Genomic DNA, 16,207 nt, shown 5'->3' with positions numbered 1-16,207 from the left:
CAGGCTCCCAGGCTCCTAGGCGCGGGGTAGGGTGGTGCGGACCCCAGGCTCCCAGGCTCCCAGGCGCCGGCTCAGGTGCTGCGGACCCCAGGCTCCCAGGCTCCCAGGCGCGGGCTAGGGTGCTGCGTACCCCAGGCTCCCAGGCTCCCAGGCGCGGGCTAGGGTGCTGCGGACCCCAGGCCCCCAGCCTCCCAAACTCCCAGGCTCCCATGCGTGGTCTAGGGTGCTGCGGACCCCAGAAGCCAGGCTCCCAGGCTCCCAGGCGAAGATCGAAAGCTGCTCAAAACCAGTATCCGGCCTCCCGTGCGTTTGCTCGGAGATGCGTGCCCCAGGCTCCCAAGCGCGTGCTCGTGAGCTGGGATCCCAAGGCTCATAGGCTAACAGGTGCGTTCTCGGGAGATTGTGCCCGCAGGCTCAGAGGCTCCCAGGCGTGTGCTCCTGTGCTGCGCACCCCAGGCTCCCAGGCGCGTGCACGTGAGCTGGGAACCCAAGGCTCACAGGCTACCAGGCGCGGGATCGGGGGCTGGGCTTCACAGGCTCCCAGGCGCGGGCTCGTGTGCTGCGCACCCCAGGCTCCCAGGCGCTGGCTCGTGAGCTGCATCTCCCTGGCTTCGAGTGCAGGCCCGGGAGCTGCCTCCCCCAGGTTCAAAGGCAACCAGGCGCGGGTTCCGGAGCTGCGGCCCCAGGATCCCAGGCTCCCAGGCTCCCTGGCGCGGGCTAGGGTGCTGCGGACCCCAGTCCCCCAGCCTCCCAGGCTCCCAGGCTCCCAGGCGCGGGCTCGTGTGCTGCGGACCCCAGGCTCGGGAGCTGAGGGCCCCAGGCCCCCAGCCTCCGAGGCTCCCAGGCTCCCAGGCGCGGGATAGGGTGCTGCGGACCCCAGGTCCCCAGGCTCCCAGGCTCCCAGGCGCGGGCTCGTGTGCTGCGGACCCCAGGCTCCCAAGCGCGGGCTCGGGAGCTGAGGGCCCCAGGCTCCCAATCACCCAGGCTCCCAGGCTCCCAGGCGCGGGCTCAGGTCCTGCGGACCCCAGGCTCCCAAGCTCCCAGGCTCCCAGGTTCCCAGGCGCTGCTAGGGTGCTGCGGACCCCAGGCTCCCAGGCTCCCAGGCGCGGGCTAGGGTGCTGCGGACCCAAGGCCCCCAGCCTCCCAGGTTCCCAGGCTCCCAGGCTCCCAGGCGCGGTCTATTGTGCTGCAGACCCCAGACTCCCAGACTCCCAGGCTCCCAGGCTCCCAGGCGCTGCTAGTGTGCTGCGTACCCCAGGCTCCCAGGCTCCCAGGCGCGGGCTAGGGTGCTGCGGACCCCAGGCCCCCAGCCTCCCAGGCTCCCAGGCTCCCAGGCGCGGTCTATGGTGCTGCGGACCCCAGACTCCCAGGCTCCCAGGCTCCCAGGCTCCCAGGCGCGGGCTCGGGTGCTGCGGACCCCAGGCTGCCAGGCTCCCAGGCTCCCAGGCTCCCAGGCGCGGGCTCGGGAGCTGAGGGCCCCAGGCTCCCAGGCTCCCAGGCGCGGGCTAGGGTGCTGCGGACCCCAGGCCCCCAGCCTCCCAGGCTGCCAGGCTCCCAGGCTCCCAGTCGCGGGCTCGTGTGCTGCGGACCCCAGGCTCCCAAGCGCGGGCTCGGGAGCTGAGGGCCCCAAGCCCGCAGCTTCCAAGGCTCCCAGGCTCCCAGGCGCGGGATAGGGTGCTGCGGACCCCAGGTCCCCAGGCTCCGAGGCTCCCAGGCTCGGGCTCGTGTGCTGCGGACCCCAGGCTCCCAAGCGCGGGCTCGGGAGCTGAGGGCCCCAGGCTCCCAGGCTCCAAGGCTCCCAGGCTCCCATGCGCGGGCTCAGGTCCTGCGGAGCCCAGGCTCCCAAGCTCCCAGGCTCCCAGGCTCCCAGGCGCTGCTAGGGTGCTGTGGACCCCAGGCTCCCAGGCTCCCAGGCGCGGGCTAGGGTGCTGCGGACCCCAGGCCCCCAGCTTCCCAGGCTCCCAGACTCCCAGGCGCGGTCTATGGTGCTGCGGACCCCAGACTTCCAGGCTCCCAGGCTCCCCGGCTCCCAGGCGCGGGCTCGGGTGCTGCGGACCCCGGGCTCCCAGGCTCCCAGGCTCCCAGGCTCCAAGGCGCGGGATCGGGAGCTGAGGGCCCCAGGCTCCCAGGCTCGCAGGCGCTGGCTAAGGTGCTGCGGATCCCAGGCCCGCAGCCTCCCAGGCTCCCAGGCTCCCAGGCTCCCAGGCGCGGGCTCGTGTCCTGCGGACCCCAGGCTCCCAAGCGCGGGCTCGGGAGCTGAGGGCCCCAGGCTCCCAGGCTCCCAGGCTCCCAGGCTCCCAGGCGCGGGCTCGTGTGCTGCGGACCCCAGGCTCCCAAGCGCGGGCTCGGGAGCTGAGGGCCCCGGGCTCCCAGGCTCCCAGGCTCCCAAGCTCCCAGGCTTCCAGGCTCCCAGGCGCTGCTAGGGTGCTGCGGACCCCAGGCTCCCAGGCTCCCAGGCGCGGTCTATTGTGCTGCGGACCCCAGACTCCCAGGCTCCCAGGCTCCCAGGCTCCCAGGCGCGGGATAGGGTGCTGCGGACCCCAGGCCCCCAGGCTCCCAGGCTCCCAGGCGCGGTATACGGTGCTGCGGACCCCAGGCCCCCAGGCTCCCAGGCTCCCAGGCTCCCAGGCGCGGGCTCGGCAGCTGAGGGCCCCAGGCTCCCAGGCTCCCAGGCTCCTAGGCGCGGGGTAGAGTGGTGCGGACCCCAGGCTCCCAGGCTCCCAGGCTCCCAGGCGCGGGCTAGGGCGCTGCGTACCCCAGGCTCCCAGGCTCCCAGGCGCGGGCTAGGGTGCTGCGGACCCCAGTCCCCCAGCCTCCCAAACTCCCAGGCTCCCAGGCGTGGTCTAGGGTGCTGCGGACCCCAGAACCCAGGCTCCCAGGCTCCCAGGCGCTGCTAGGGTGCTGCCGACCCCATGCTCCCAGGCTCCCAGGCTCCCAGGCGCAGGCTCGTGTGCTGAGGATCCCAGGCTACCAGGCTCCCAGGCTCCAGTGCGAAGATCGAAAGCTGCTCAAAACCAGTATCCGGCCTCCCGTGCGTTTGCTCGGGAGATGCGTGCCCCAGGCTCCCAAGCGCGTGCTCGTGAGCTGGGACCCTAAGGCTCATAGGCTAACAGGTGCGTTCTCGGGAGATTGTGCCCGCAGGCTCACAGGCTCCCAGGCGCGTGCTCGTGTGCTGCGCACCCCAGGCTCCCAGGCGCGTGCACGTGAGCTGGGATCCCAAGGCTCACAGGCTACCAGGCGCGGGATCGGGGGCTGGGCTTCACAGGCTCCCAGGCGCGGGCTCGTGTGCTGCGCACCCCAGGCTCCCAGGCGCTGGCTCGTGAGCTGCATCTTCCTGGCTTCGAGTGCAGGCCCGGGAGCTGCCTCCCCCAGGTTCAAAGGCAACCAGGCGCGGGTTCCGGAGCTGTGGCCCCAGGATCCCAGGCTCCCAGGCTCCCAGGCTCCCAGGCTCCCAGGCGCGGGCTCAGGTCCTGCGGACCCCAGGCTCCCAAGCTCACAGGCTCTCAGGTTCCCAGGCGCTGCTAGGGTGCTGCGGACCCCAGGCTCCCAGGCTCCCAGGCGCGAGCTAGGGTGCTGCGGACCCAAGGCCCCCAGCCTCCCAGGCTCCCAGGCTCCCAGGCGCGGTCTATTGTGCTGCGGACCCCAGACTCCAAGGCTCCCAGGCTCCCAGGCGCTGCTAGGGTGCTGCGTACCCCAGGCTCCCAGGCTCCCAGGCGCGGGCTAGGGTGCTGCGGACCCCATGCCCCCAGCCTCCCAGGCTCCCAGGCTCCCAGGCGCGGTCTATGGTGCTGCGGACCCCAGACTCCCAGGCTCCCAGGCTCCCAGGCGCGGGCTCGGGTGCTGCGGACCCCAGGCTCCCAGGCTCCCAGGCTCCCAGGCACGGGCTCGGGAGCTGAGGGCCCCAAGCTCCCAGGCTCCCAGGCGCGGGCTAGGGTGCTGCGGACCCCTGGCCCCCAGCCTCCCAGGCTCCCAGGCTCCCAGGCTCCCAGGCGCGGGCTCGTGTGCGGCGGACCCTAGGCTCCCAAGCGCGGGCTCGGGAGCTGAGGGCCCCAGGCTCCCAGGCTCCTAGGCGCGTGCTCAGGTCCTGCGGACCCCCGGCTCCCAAGCTCCCAGGCTCCCTGGCGCTGCTTGGGTGCTGCGGACCCGAGGCTCCCAGGCTCCCAGGCGCGGGCTAGGGTGCTGCGGACCCAGGCCCCCAGCCTCCCAGGCTCCCAGGCTCCCAGGCGCGGTCTATTGTGCTGCGGACCCCAGACTCCAAGGCTCCCAGGCTCCCAGGCGCGGAATAGGGTGCTGCGGACCCCAGGCCCCCAGGCTCCCAGGCTCCCAGGATCCCAGGCGCGGGCTCGGGAGCTGAGGGCCCCAGGCTCCCAGGCTCCCAGGCTCCCAGGCGCGGGCTCGGGTGCTGCGGACCCCAGGCCCCCAGCCTCCCAGGCTCCTAGGCTCCCAGGCTCCCAGGCGCGGGCTAGGGTGCTGCGGACCCCAGGCCCCCAGCCTACCAGGCTCCCAGGCTCCCAGGCGCGGTCTATGGTGCTGCGGACCCCAGACTCCCAGGCTCCAAGGCTCCCAGGCGCGGGCTCGTGTGCTGCGGACCCCAGGCTCCCAAGCGCGGGCTCGGGAGCTGAGGGGCCCAGGCCCCCAGCCTCCCAGGCTCCCAGGCTCCCAGGCGTGGGATAGGGTGCTGCGGACCCCAGGTCCCCAGGCTCCCAGGCTCCCAGGCGCGGGCTCAGGTCCTGCGGACCCCAGGCTCCCAAGCTCACAGGCTCCCAGGTTCCCAGGCGCTGCTAGGGTGCTGCGGACCCCAGGCTTCCAGGCTCCCAGGCGCGGGCTAGGGTGCTGCGGACCCAAGGCCCCCAGCCTCCCAGGCTGCCAGGCTCCCAGGCGCTGCTAGTGTGCTGCGTACCCCAGGCTCCCAGGCTCCCAGGCGCGGGCTCGGGTGCTGCGGACCCCAGGCCCCCAGCCTCCCAGGCTCCTAGGCTCCCAGGATCCCAGGCGCGGGCTCGTGTGCTGCGGACCCCAGGCCCCCAGGCTCCCAGGCTCCCAGGCGCGGGCTCGGGAGCTGAGGGCCCCAGGCTCCCAGGCTCCCAGGCTCCTAGGCGCCGGGTAGGGTGGTGCGGACCCCAGGCTCCCAGGCTCCCAGGCGCCGGCTCAGGTGCTGCGGACCTCAGGCTCCCAGGCTCCCAGGCGCGGGCTCGGGAGCTGAGGGCCCAAGGCTCCCAGGCTCCCAGGCTCCCAGGCGCGGGCTCAGGTCCTGCGGACCCCAGGCTCCCAAGCTCCCAGGCTCCCAGGCTCCCAGGCGCTGCTAGGGTGCTGCGCACCCCAGGCTCCCAGGCTCCCAGGCGCGGGCTAGGGTGCTGCGGACCCCAGGCTCCCAGCCTCCCAGGCTCCCAGGCTCCCAGGCGCGGGATAGAGTGCTGCAGACCCCAGGCTCCCAGGCTCCCAGGTGCGGGCTCGTGTGCTGCGGACCACAGGCTCCCAAGCGCGGGCTCGGGAGCTGAGGGCCCCAGGCTCCCAGGCTCCCAGGCTCCTAGGCGCGGGGTAGGGTGGTGCGGACCCCAGGCTCCCAGGCTCCCAGGCGCCGGCTCAGGTGCTGCGGACCTCAGGCTCCCAGGCTCCCAGGCGCGGGCTCGGGAGCTGAGGGCCCAAGGCTCCCAGACTCCCAGGCTCACAGGCGCGGGCTCAGGTCCTGCGGACCCCAGGCTCCCAAGCTCCCAGGCTCCCAGGCTCCCAGGCGCTGCTAGGGTGCTGCGCACCCCAGGCTCCCAGGCTCCCAGGCGCGGGCTAGGGTGCTGCGGACCCCAGGCCCCCAGCCTCCCAGGCTCCCAGGCTCCCAGGCGCGGGATAGAGTGCTGCGGACCCCAGGCTCCCAGGCTCCCAGGCTCCCAGGTGCGGGCTCGTGTGCTGCGGACCGCAGGCTCCCAAGCGCGGGCTCGGGAGCTGAGGGCCCCAGGCTCCCAGGCTCCCAGGCGCCCAGGCGCGGGCTCAGGTCCTGCGGACCCCAGGCTCCCAAGCTCCCAGGCTCCCAGGCTCCCAGGCGCTGCTAGGGTGCTGCGGACCCCAGGCTTCCAGGCTCCCAGGCGCGGGCTAGGGTGCTGCGGACCCCAGGCCCCCAGGCTCCCAGGCTCCCAGGTTCCCAGGCGCGGGCTCGGGAGCTGAGGGCCCCAGGCCCCCAGCCTCCCAGGGTCCCAGGCTCCCAGGCGCGGGATAGGGTGCTGCGGACCCCAGGCCCCCAGGCTCCCAGGCTCCCAGGCGCGGGCTCGGGAGCTGAGGGCCCCAGGCTCCCAGGCTCCCAGGCTCCTAGGCGCGGGGTAGGGTGGTGCGGACCCCAGGCTCCCAGGCTCCCAGGCGCCGGCTCAGGTGCTGCGGACCTCAGGCTCCCAGGCTCACAGGCGCGGGCTCAGGTCCTGCGGACCCCAGGCTCCCAAGCTCCCAGGCTCCCAGGCTCCCAGGCGCTGCTAGGGTGCTGCGCACCCCAGGCTCCCAGGCTCCCAGGCGCGGGCTAGGGTGCTGCGGACCCCAGGCCCCCAGCCTCCCAGGCTCCCAGGCTCCCAGGAGCGGGATAGAGTGCTGCGGACCCCAGGCTCCCAGGCTCCCAGGCTCCCAGGTGCGGGCTCGTGTGCTGCGGACCACAGGCTCCCAAGCGCGGGCTCGGGAGCTGAGGGCCCCAGGCTCCCAGGCTCCCAGGCTCCCAGGCGCGGGCTCAGGTCCTGCGGACACCAGGCTCACAAGCTCCCAGGCTCCCAGGCTCCCAGGCACTGCTAGGGTGCTGCGGACCCCAGGCTCCCAGGCGCGGGCTATGGTGCTGCGGACCCCAGACTCCCAGGCTCCCAGGCTCCCAGGCTCCCAGGCGCTGCGAGGGTGCTGCGGACCCCAGGCTCCCAGGCTCCCAGACGCGAGCTAGGGTGCTGCGGACCCCAGGCCCCAGGCCTCCCAGGCTCCCAGGCGCGGTCTATGGTGCTGCGGACCCCAGACTCCCAGGCTCCCAGGCTCCTAGGCTCCCAGGCGCGTGCTCGGGTGCTGCGGACCCCAGGCTCCCAGGCTCCCAGGCTCCCAGGCGCGTGCTCGGGGGCTGAGGGCCCCAGGCTCCCAGGCTCCCAGGCGCGGGCTAGGGTGCTGCGGACCCCAGGCCCCCAGGCTCCCAGGCTCCCAGGCTCCCAAACTCCCAGGCTCGGGCTCGTGTGCTGCGGACCCCAGGCTCCCAAGCGCGGGCTCAGGAGCTGAGGGCCCCAGGCCACCAGCCTCCCAGGCTCCCAGGCTCCCAGGCTCCTAGGCTCCCAGGCGCGGGATAGGGTGCTGCGGACCCCAGGCCCCCAGGCTCCCAGGCTCCCAGGCTCCCAGGCGCGGGCTCGGGATCTGAGGGTCCCAGGCCCCCATCCTCCCAGGCTCCCAGGCGCGGGATACCGTGCTGCGGACCTCAGGCCCCCAGGCTCCCAGGCTCCCATGCTCCCAGGCGCGGGCTCGGGAGCTGAGGGCCCCAGGCTCCCAGGCTCCCAGGCTCCTAGGCGCGGGGTAGGGTGGTGCGGACCCCAGGCTCCCAGGCTCCCAGGCTCCTAGGCTCCCAGGCGCGTGCTCGGGTGCTGCGGACCCCAGGCTCCCAGGCTCCCAGGCTCCCAGGCGCGGGCTCGGGGGCTGAGGGCCCCAGGCTCCCAGGCTCCCAGGCGCGGGCTAGGGTGCTGCGGACCCCAGGCCCCCAGCCTCCCAGGCTCCCAGGCTCCCAAACTCCCAGGCGCTGCGAGGGTGCTGCGGACCCCAGGCTCCCAGGCTCCCAGGCGCGAGCTAGGGTGCTGCGGACCCCAGGCCCCCAGCCTCCCAGGCTCCCAGGCTCCCAGGCGCGGTCTATGGTGCTGCGGACCCCAGACTCCCAGGCTCCCAGGCTCCTAGGCTCCCAGGCGCGTGCTCGGGTGCTGCGGACCCCAGGCTCCCAGGCTCCCAGGCTCCCAGGCGCGGGCTCGGGGGCTGAGGGCCCCAGGCTCCCAGGCTCCCAGGCGCGGGCTCGTGTGCTGCGGACCCCAGGCTCCCAAGCGCGGGCTCAGGAGCTGAGGGCCCCAGGCCCCCAGCCTCCCAGGCTCGCAGGCTCCCAAGCTCCCAGGCGCTGCTAGGGTGCTGCGGACCCCAGGCTCCCAGGCTCCCAGGCGCGGGCTAGGGTGCTGCGGACCCCAGGCCCCAAGCCTCCCAGGCTCCCAGGCTCCCAGGCGTGGTCTATGGTGCTGCGGACCCCAGACTCCCAGGCTCCAAGGCTCCCAGGCGCGGGATAGGGTGCTGCGGACCCCAGGCCCCCAGGCTCCCAGGCTCCCAGGCGCGGGCTCGGGAGCTGAGGGCCCCAGGCTCCCAGGCTCCCAGGCTCCTAGGCGCGGGGTAGGGTGGTGCGGACCCCAGGCTCCCAGGCTCCCAGGCGCCGGCTCAGGTGCTGCGGACCTCAGGCTCCCAGGCTCCCAGGCGCGGGCTCGGGAGCTGAGGGCCCAAGGCTCCCAGGCTCCCAGGCTCCCAGGCGCGGGCTCAGGTCCTGCGGACCCCAGGCTCCCAAGCTCCCAGGCTCCCAGGCTCCCAGGCGCTGCTAGGGTGCTGCGCACCCCAGGCTCCCAGGCTCCCAGGCGCGGGCTAGGGTGCTGCGGACCCCAGGCTCCCAGCCTCCCAGGCTCCCAGGCTCCCAGGCGCGGGATAGAGTGCTGCGGACCCCAGGCTCCCAGGCTCCCAGGTGCGGGCTCGTGTGCTGCGGACCACAGGCTCCCAAGCGCGGGCTCGGGAGCTGAGGGCCCCAGGCTCCCAGGCTCCCAGGCTCCTAGGCGCGGGGTAGGGTGGTGCGGACCCCAGGCTCCCAGGCTCCCAGGCGCCGGCTCAGGTGCTGCGGACCTCAGGCTCCCAGGCTCCCAGGCGCGGGCTCGGGAGCTGAGGGCCCAAGGCTCCCAGACTCCCAGGCTCACAGGCGCGGGCTCAGGTCCTGCGGACCCCAGGCTCCCAAGCTCCCAGGCTCCCAGGCTCCCAGGCGCTGCTAGGGTGCTGCGCACCCCAGGCTCCCAGGCTCCCAGGCGCGGGCTAGGGTGCTGCGGACCCCAGGCCCCCAGCCTCCCAGGCTCCCAGGCTCCCAGGCGCGGGATAGAGTGCTGCGGACCCCAGGCTCCCAGGCTCCCAGGCTCCCAGGTGCGGGCTCGTGTGCTGCGGACCCCAGGCTCCCAAGCGCGGGCTCGGGAGCTGAGGGCCCCAGGCTCCCAGGCTCCCAGGCGCCCAGGCGCGGGCTCAGGTCCTGCGGACCCCAGGCTCCCAAGCTCCCAGGCTCCCAGGCTCCCAGGCGCTGCTAGGGTGCTGCGGACCCCAGGCTTCCAGGCTCCCAGGCGCGGGCTAGGGTGCTGCGGACCCCAGGCCCCCAGGCTCCCAGGCTCCCAGGTTCCCAGGCGCGGGCTCGGGAGCTGAGGGCCCCAGGCCCCCAGCCTCCCAGGCTCCCAGGCTCCCAGGCGCGGGATAGGGTGCTGCGGACCCCAGGCCCCCAGGCTCCCAGGCTCCCAGGCGCGGGCTCGGGAGCTGAGGGCCCCAGGCTCCCAGGCTCCCAGGCTCCTAGGCGCGGGGTAGGGTGGTGCGGACCCCAGGCTCCCAGGCTCCCAGGCGCCGACTCAGGTGCTGCGGACCTCAGGCTCCCAGGCTCACAGGCGCGGGCTCAGGTCCTGCGGACCCCAGGCTCCCAAGCTCCCAGGCTCCCAGGCTCCCAGGCGCTGCTAGGGTGCTGCGCACCCCAGGCTCCCAGGCTCCCAGGCGCGGGCTAGGGTGCTGCGGACTCCAGGCCCCCAGCCTCCCAGGCTCCCAGGCTCCCAGGAGCGGGATAGAGTGCTGCGGACCCCAGGCTCCCAGGCTCCCAGGCTCCCAGGTGCGGGCTCGTGTGCTGCGGACCGCAGGCTCCCAAGCGCGGGCTCGGGAGCTGAGGGCCCCAGGCTCCCAGGCTCCCAGGCTCCCAGGCGCGGGCTCAGGTCCTGCGGACCCCAGGCTCACAAGCTCCCAGGCTCCCAGGCTCCCAGGCACTGCTAGGGTGCTGCGGACCCCAGGCTCCCAGGCGCGGGCTATGGTGCTGCGGACCCCAGACTCCCAGGCTCCCAGGCTCCCAGGCTCCCAGGCGCTGCGAGGGTGCTGCGGACCCCAGGCTCCCAGGCTCCCAGACGCGAGCTAGGGTGCTGCGGACCCCAGGCCCCAGGCCTACCAGGCTCCCAGGCGCGGTCTATGGTGCTGCGGACCCCAGACTCCCAGGCTCCCAGGCTCCTAGGCTACCAGGCGCGTGCTCGGGTGCTGCGGACCCCAGGCTCCCAGCCTCCCAGGCGCGGGCTCGGGGGCTGAGGGCCCCAGGCTCCCAGGCTCCCAGGCGCGGGCTAGGGTGCTGCGGACCCCAGGCCCCCAGGCTCCCAGGCTCCCAGGCTCCCAAACTCCCAGGCTCGGGCTCGTGTGCTTCGGACCCCAGGCTCCCAGGCGCGGGCTCGGGGGCTGAGGGCCCCAGGCTCCCAGGCTCCCAGGCGCGGGCTAGGGTGCTGCGGACCCCAGGCCCCCAGCCTCCCAGGCTCCCAGGCTCCCAGGCTCCTAGGCTCCCAGGCGCGGGATAGGGTGCTGCGGACCCCAGGCCCCCAGGCTCCCAGGCTCCCAGGCTCCCAGGCGCGGGCTCGGGATCTGAGGGCCCCAGGCCCCCATCCTCCCAGGCTCCCAGGCGCGGGATACCGTGCTGCGGACCTCAGGCCCCCAGGCTCCCAGGCTCCCATGCTCCCAGGCGCGGGCTCGGGACCTGAGGGCCCCAGGCTCCCAGGCTCCCAGGCTCCTAGGCGCGGGGTAGTGTGGTGCGGACCCCAGGCTCCCAGGCTCCCAGGCTCCCAGGCGCCGGCTCAGGTGCTGCGGACCCCAGGCTCCCAGGCTCCCAGGCTCCCAGGCGCGGGCTAGGGTGCTGCGTACCCCAGGCTCCCAGGCTCCCAGGCGCGGGCTAGGGTGCTGCGGACCCCAGGCCCCCAGCCTCCCAAACTCCCAGGCTCCCATGCGTGGTCTAGGGTGCTGCGGACCCCAGAACCCAGGCTCCCAGGCTCCCAGGCTCCCAGGCGCGGGCTCGTGTGCTGAGGATCCCAGGCTCCCAGGCTCCCAGGCTCCCAGGCGAAGATCGAAAGCTGCTCAAAACCAGTATCCGGCCTCCCGTGCGTTTGCTCGGGAGATGCGTGCCCCAGGCTCCCAAGCGCGTGCTCGTGAGCTGGGACCCCAAGGCTCATAGGCTAACAGGTGCGTTCTCGGGAGATTGTGCCCGCAGGCTCACAGGCTCCCAGGCGCGTGCTCGTGTGCTGCGCACCCCAGGCTCCCAGGCGCGTGCACGTGAGCTGGGAACCCAAGGCTCACAGGCTGCCAGGCGCGGGATCGGGGGCTGGGCTTCACAGGCTCCCAGGCGCGGGCTCGTGTGCTGCGCACCCCAGGCTCCCAGGCGCTGGCTCGTGAGCTGCATCTCCCTGGCTTCGAGTGCAGGCCCGGGAGCTGCCTCCCCCAGGTTCAAAGGCAACCAGGCGCGGGTTCCGGAGCTGCGGCCCCAGGATCCCAGGCTCCCAGGCTCCCTGGCGCCGGCTAGGGTGCTGCGGACCCCAGTCCCCCAGCCTCCCAGGCTCCCAGGCTCCCAGACGCGGGCTCGTGTGCTGCGGACCCCAGGCTCCCAAGCGCGGGCTCGGGAGCTGAGGGCCCCAGGCCCCCAGCCTCCGAGGCTCCCAGGCTCCCAGGCGCGGGATAGGGTGCTGCGGAACCCAGGTCCCCAGGCTCCCAGGCTCCCAGGCGCGGGCTCGTGTGCTGCGGACCCCAGGCTCCCAAGCGCGGGCTCGGGAGCTGAGGGCCCCAGGCCCCCAGGCTCCCAGGCTCCCAGGCTCCCAGGCGCGGTCTCGGGAGCTGAGGGCCCCAGGCTCCCAGGCTCCCAGGCTATCAGGCGCGGTCTCGGGTGTTGCGGACCCCAGGCCCCCAGCCTCCCAGGCTCCTAGGCTCCCAGGCTCCCAGGCGCGGGCTCGTGTGCTGCGGACCCCAGGCTCCCAGGCGCGGGCTCGGGTGCTGCGGACCCCAGACTCCCAGGCTCCCAGGCTCCCAGGCGCGGGATAGAGTGCTGCGGACCCCAGGCCACCAGGTCCCCAGGCTCCCAGGCTCCCAGGCGCTGCTAGTGTGCTGCGTACCCCAGGCTCCCAGGCTCCCAGGCGCGGGCTAGGGTGCTGCGGACCCCATGCTTCCAGCCTCCCTGGCTCTCAGGCTCCCATGCGCGGTCTATGGTGCTGCGGACCCCAGACTCCCAGGCTCCCAGGTTCCCAGGCTCCCAGGCGCGGGCTCGTGTGCTGCGGACCCCAGGCTCCCAAGCGCGGGCTCGTGAGCTGAGGGCCCCAGGCTCCCAGGCTCCCAGGCTCCTAGGCGCGGGCTCAGGTCCTGCGGACCCCAGGCTCCCAAGCTCCCAGGCTCCCAGGCTCCCAGGCGCTGCTAGGGTGCTGCGGACCCCAGGCTCCCAGGCTCCCAGGCGTGGGCTAGGGTGCTGCGGACCCCAGGCCCCCAGCCTCCCAGGCTCCCAGGCTCCCAGGCGCGGTCTATTGTGCTGCGGACCCCAGACTCCCAGGCTCCCAGGCGCGGGATAAGGTGCTGCGGACCCCAGGCCCCCAGGCTCCCAGGCTCCCAGGCTCCCAGGCGCGGGCTCGGGAGCTGAGGGCCCCAGGCTCCCAGGCTCCCAGGCTCCCAGGCGCGGGCTCGGGTGCTGCGGACCCCAGGCCCCCAGCCTCCCAGGCTCCTAGGCTCCCAGGCTCCCAGGCGCGGGCTCGTGTGCTGCGGACCCCAGGCTCCCAGGCGCGGGCTCGGGTGCTGCAGACCCCAGGCTCCCAAGCGCGGGCTCGGGAGCTGAGGGCCCCAGGCTCCCAGGCCCCCAGACTCCCAGGCTCCCAGGCTCCCAGGCGCGGTCTATTGTGCTGCGGACCCCAGACTCCCAGGCTCCCAGGCTCCCAGGCTCCCAGGCGCTGCTAGGGTGCTGCGGACCCCAGGCTCCCAGGATCCCATGCTCCCAGGCTACCAGGCGCGGGCTCGGGTGCTGCGGACCCCAGGCCCCCAGCCTCCCAGGTTCCTAGGCTCCCAGGCTCCCAGGCGCGGGCTCGTGTGCTGCGGACTCCAGGCTCCCAGGCGCGGGCTCGGGTGCTGCGGACCCCAGACTCCCAGGCTCCCAGGCTCCCAGGCGCGGGCTCGTGTACTGCGGACCCCAGGCTCCCAAGCGCGGGCTCGGGAGCTGAGGGCCCCAGGCTCCCAGGCTCCCCGGCGCGGGCTCAGGTCTTGCGGACCCCAGGCTCCCAAGCTCCCAGGCTCCCAGGCTCCCAGGCGCTGCTAGGGTGCTGCGGACCCCAGGCTCCCAGGCTCCCAGGCGCGGGCTAGGGTGCTGCGGACCCCAGAACCCAGGCTCCCAGGCTCCCAGGCTCCTAGGCGCGGGCTTGACTGCTGCGGACCCGAGGCTCCCGGGCGCTGGCTTGTGAGCTGCATCTCTCTGGCTTCGAGTGCAGGCCCGGGAGCTGCCTCCCCCAGGTTCAAAGGCAACCAGGCGCGGGTTCCGGAGCTGCGGCACCAGGATCCCAGGCTGCCAGTCTCCCAGGCGCGGGCTAGGGTGCTGCGGACCCCAGGCCCCCAGCCTCCCAGGCTCCCAGGCTCCCAGGCGCGGGCTCGTGTGCAGCGGACCCCAGGCTCCCAAGCGCGGGCTCGGGAACTGATGGGCCCAGGCCCCCAGACTCCCAGGCTCCCAGGCTCCCAGGCGCTGTTAGGGTGCTGCGGACCCCAGGCTCCCAGGCTCCCAGGCGCGGGCTAGGGTGCTGCGGACCCCAGGCCCCCAGCCTCCCAGGATCCCAGGCTCCCAGGCGCGGTCTATGGTGCTGCGGACCCCAGGCTCCCAGGCTCCCAGGCTCCCAGGCTCCCAGGCGCTGCTAGGGTGCTGCGGACCCCAGGCCACCAGCCTCCCAGGCTCCCAGGCTCCCAGGCGCGGGCTCGTGTGCTGCGGACCCCAGGCTCCCAAGCGCGGGCTCGTGCGCTGAGGGCCCCAGGCCCCCGGCCTCCCAGGCTCCCAGGCTCCCATTCTCCCAGGCGCTGCTAGGGTGCTGCGGACCCCAGGCTCCCAGGCTCCCAGGCGCGGGCTAGGGTGCTGCGGACCCCAGGCCCCCAGCCTCCCAGGCTCCCAGGATCCCAGGCGCGGTCTATGGTGCTGCGGACCCCAGACTTCCAGGCTCCCAGGCTCCCAGGCTCGTGTGCTGCGGACCCCAGGCTCCCAAGCGCGGGCTCGGGAGCTGAGGGCCCCAGGCCCGCAGCTTCCCAGGCTCCCAGGCTCCCAGGCGCGGGATAGGGTGCTGCGGACCCCAGGTCCCCAGGCTCCGAGGCTCCCAGGCTCGGGCTCGTGTGCTGCGGACCCCAGGCTCCCAAGCGCGGGCTCGGGAGCTGAGGGCCCCAGGCTCCCAGGCTCCAAGGCTCCCAGGCTCCCATGCGCGGGCTCAGGTCCTGCGGACCCCAGGCTCCCAAGCTCCCAGGCTCCCAGGCTCCCAGGCGCTGCTAGGGTGCTGTGGACCCCAAGCTCCCAGGCTCCCAGGCGCGGGCTAGGGTGCTGCGGACCCCAGGCCCCCAGCCTCCCAGGCTTCCAGGCTCCCAGGCGCGGTCTATGGTGCTGCGGACCCCAGACTTCCAGGCTCCCAGGCTCCCAGGCTCCCAGGCGCGGGCTCGGGTGCTGCGGACCACAGGCTCCCAGGCTCCCAGGCTCCCAGGCTCCAAGGCGCGGGCTCGGGAGCTGAGGGCCCCAGGCTCCCAGGCTCGCAGGCGCTGGCTAAGGTGCTGCGGATCCCAGGCCCGCAGCCTCCCAGGCTCCCAGGCTCCCAGGCTCCCAGGCGCGGGCTCGTGTGCTGCGGACCCCAGGCTCCCAAGCGCGGGCTCGGGAGCTGAGGGCCCCAGGCTCCCAGGCTCCCAGGCTCCCAGTCTCCCAGGCGCGGGCTCAGGTCCTGCGGCCCGCAGGCTCCCAAGCTCCCAGGCTTCCAGGCTCCCAGGCGCTGCTAGGGTGATGCGGACCCCAGGCTCCCAGGCTCCCAGGCTCCAAGGCGCGGTCTAGTGTGCTGCGTACCCCATGCTCCCAGGCTCCCAGGCTCCCAGGCGCGGGCTCGTGTGCTGCGGACCCCAGGCTCCCAGGCGCGGGCTCGGGTGCTGCGGACCCCAGACTCCCAGGCTCCCAGGCTCCCAGGCGCGGGCTCGTGTGCTACGGACCCCAGGCTCCCAAGCGCGGGCTCGGGAGCTGAGGGCCCCAGGCTCCCAGGCTCCCAGGCTCCCAGGCGCGGCTCAGGTCCTGCGGACCCCAGGCTCCCAAGCTCCCAGGCTCCCAGGCTCCCAGGCGCTGCTAGGGTGCTGCGGACCCCAGGCTCCCAGGCTCCCAGGCGCGGGCTAGGGTGCTGCGTACCCCATGCTCCCAGGCTCCCAGGCTCCCAGGCGCGGGCTCGGGAGCTGCGGACCCCAGACTCCCAGTCTCCCAGGCTCCCAGGCGCGGGCTCGTGTGCTGCGGACCCCAGGCTCCCAAGCGCGGGCTCGGGAGCTGAGGGCACCAGGCTCCCAGGCTCCCAGGCGCCCAGGCGCGGGCTCAGGTCCTGCGGACCCCAGGCTCCCAAGCTCCCAGGCTCCCAGGCTCCCAGGCGCTGCTAGGGTGCTGCGGACCCCAGGCTCCCAGGCTCCCAGGCTCCCAGGCGCGGGCTCGTGTGCTGCGGACCCCAGGCTCCCAAGCGCGTGCTCGGGAGCTGAGGGCACCAGGCTCCCTGGCTCCCAGGCGCCCAGGCGCGGGCTCAGGTCCTGCGGACCCCAGGCTTCCAAGCTCCCAGGCTCCCAGGCTCCCAGGCGCTCTTAGGGTGCTGCGGACCCCAGGCCCCCAGCCTCCCAGGCTCCCAGGCTCCCAGGCGCGGGCTCGTGTGCTGCGGACCCCAGGCTCCCAAGCGCGGGCTCGGGCGCTGAGGGCCCCAGGCCCCCAGCCTCCCAGGCTCCCAGGCTCCCATTCTCCCAGGCGCTGCTAGGGTGCTGCGGACCCCAGGCTCCCAGGCTCCCAGGCGCGGGATAGGGTGCTGCGTACCCCAGGCCCCCAGCCTCCCAGGCTCCCAGGATCCCAGGCGCGGTCTATGGTGCTGCGGACCCCAGACTCCCAGGCTCCCAGGCTCCCAGGCTCGTGTGCTGCGGACCCCAGGCTCCCAAGCGCGGGCTCGGG

Source organism: Muntiacus reevesi, chromosome 22 (genome assembly GCF_963930625.1).
Source record: "Muntiacus reevesi chromosome 22, mMunRee1.1, whole genome shotgun sequence".
Lineage (NCBI taxonomy): Eukaryota > Metazoa > Chordata > Mammalia > Artiodactyla > Cervidae > Muntiacus > Muntiacus reevesi.
The sequence above is the reverse complement of the archived record's forward strand: the minus strand, read 5'-3'. Positions refer to the sequence as shown.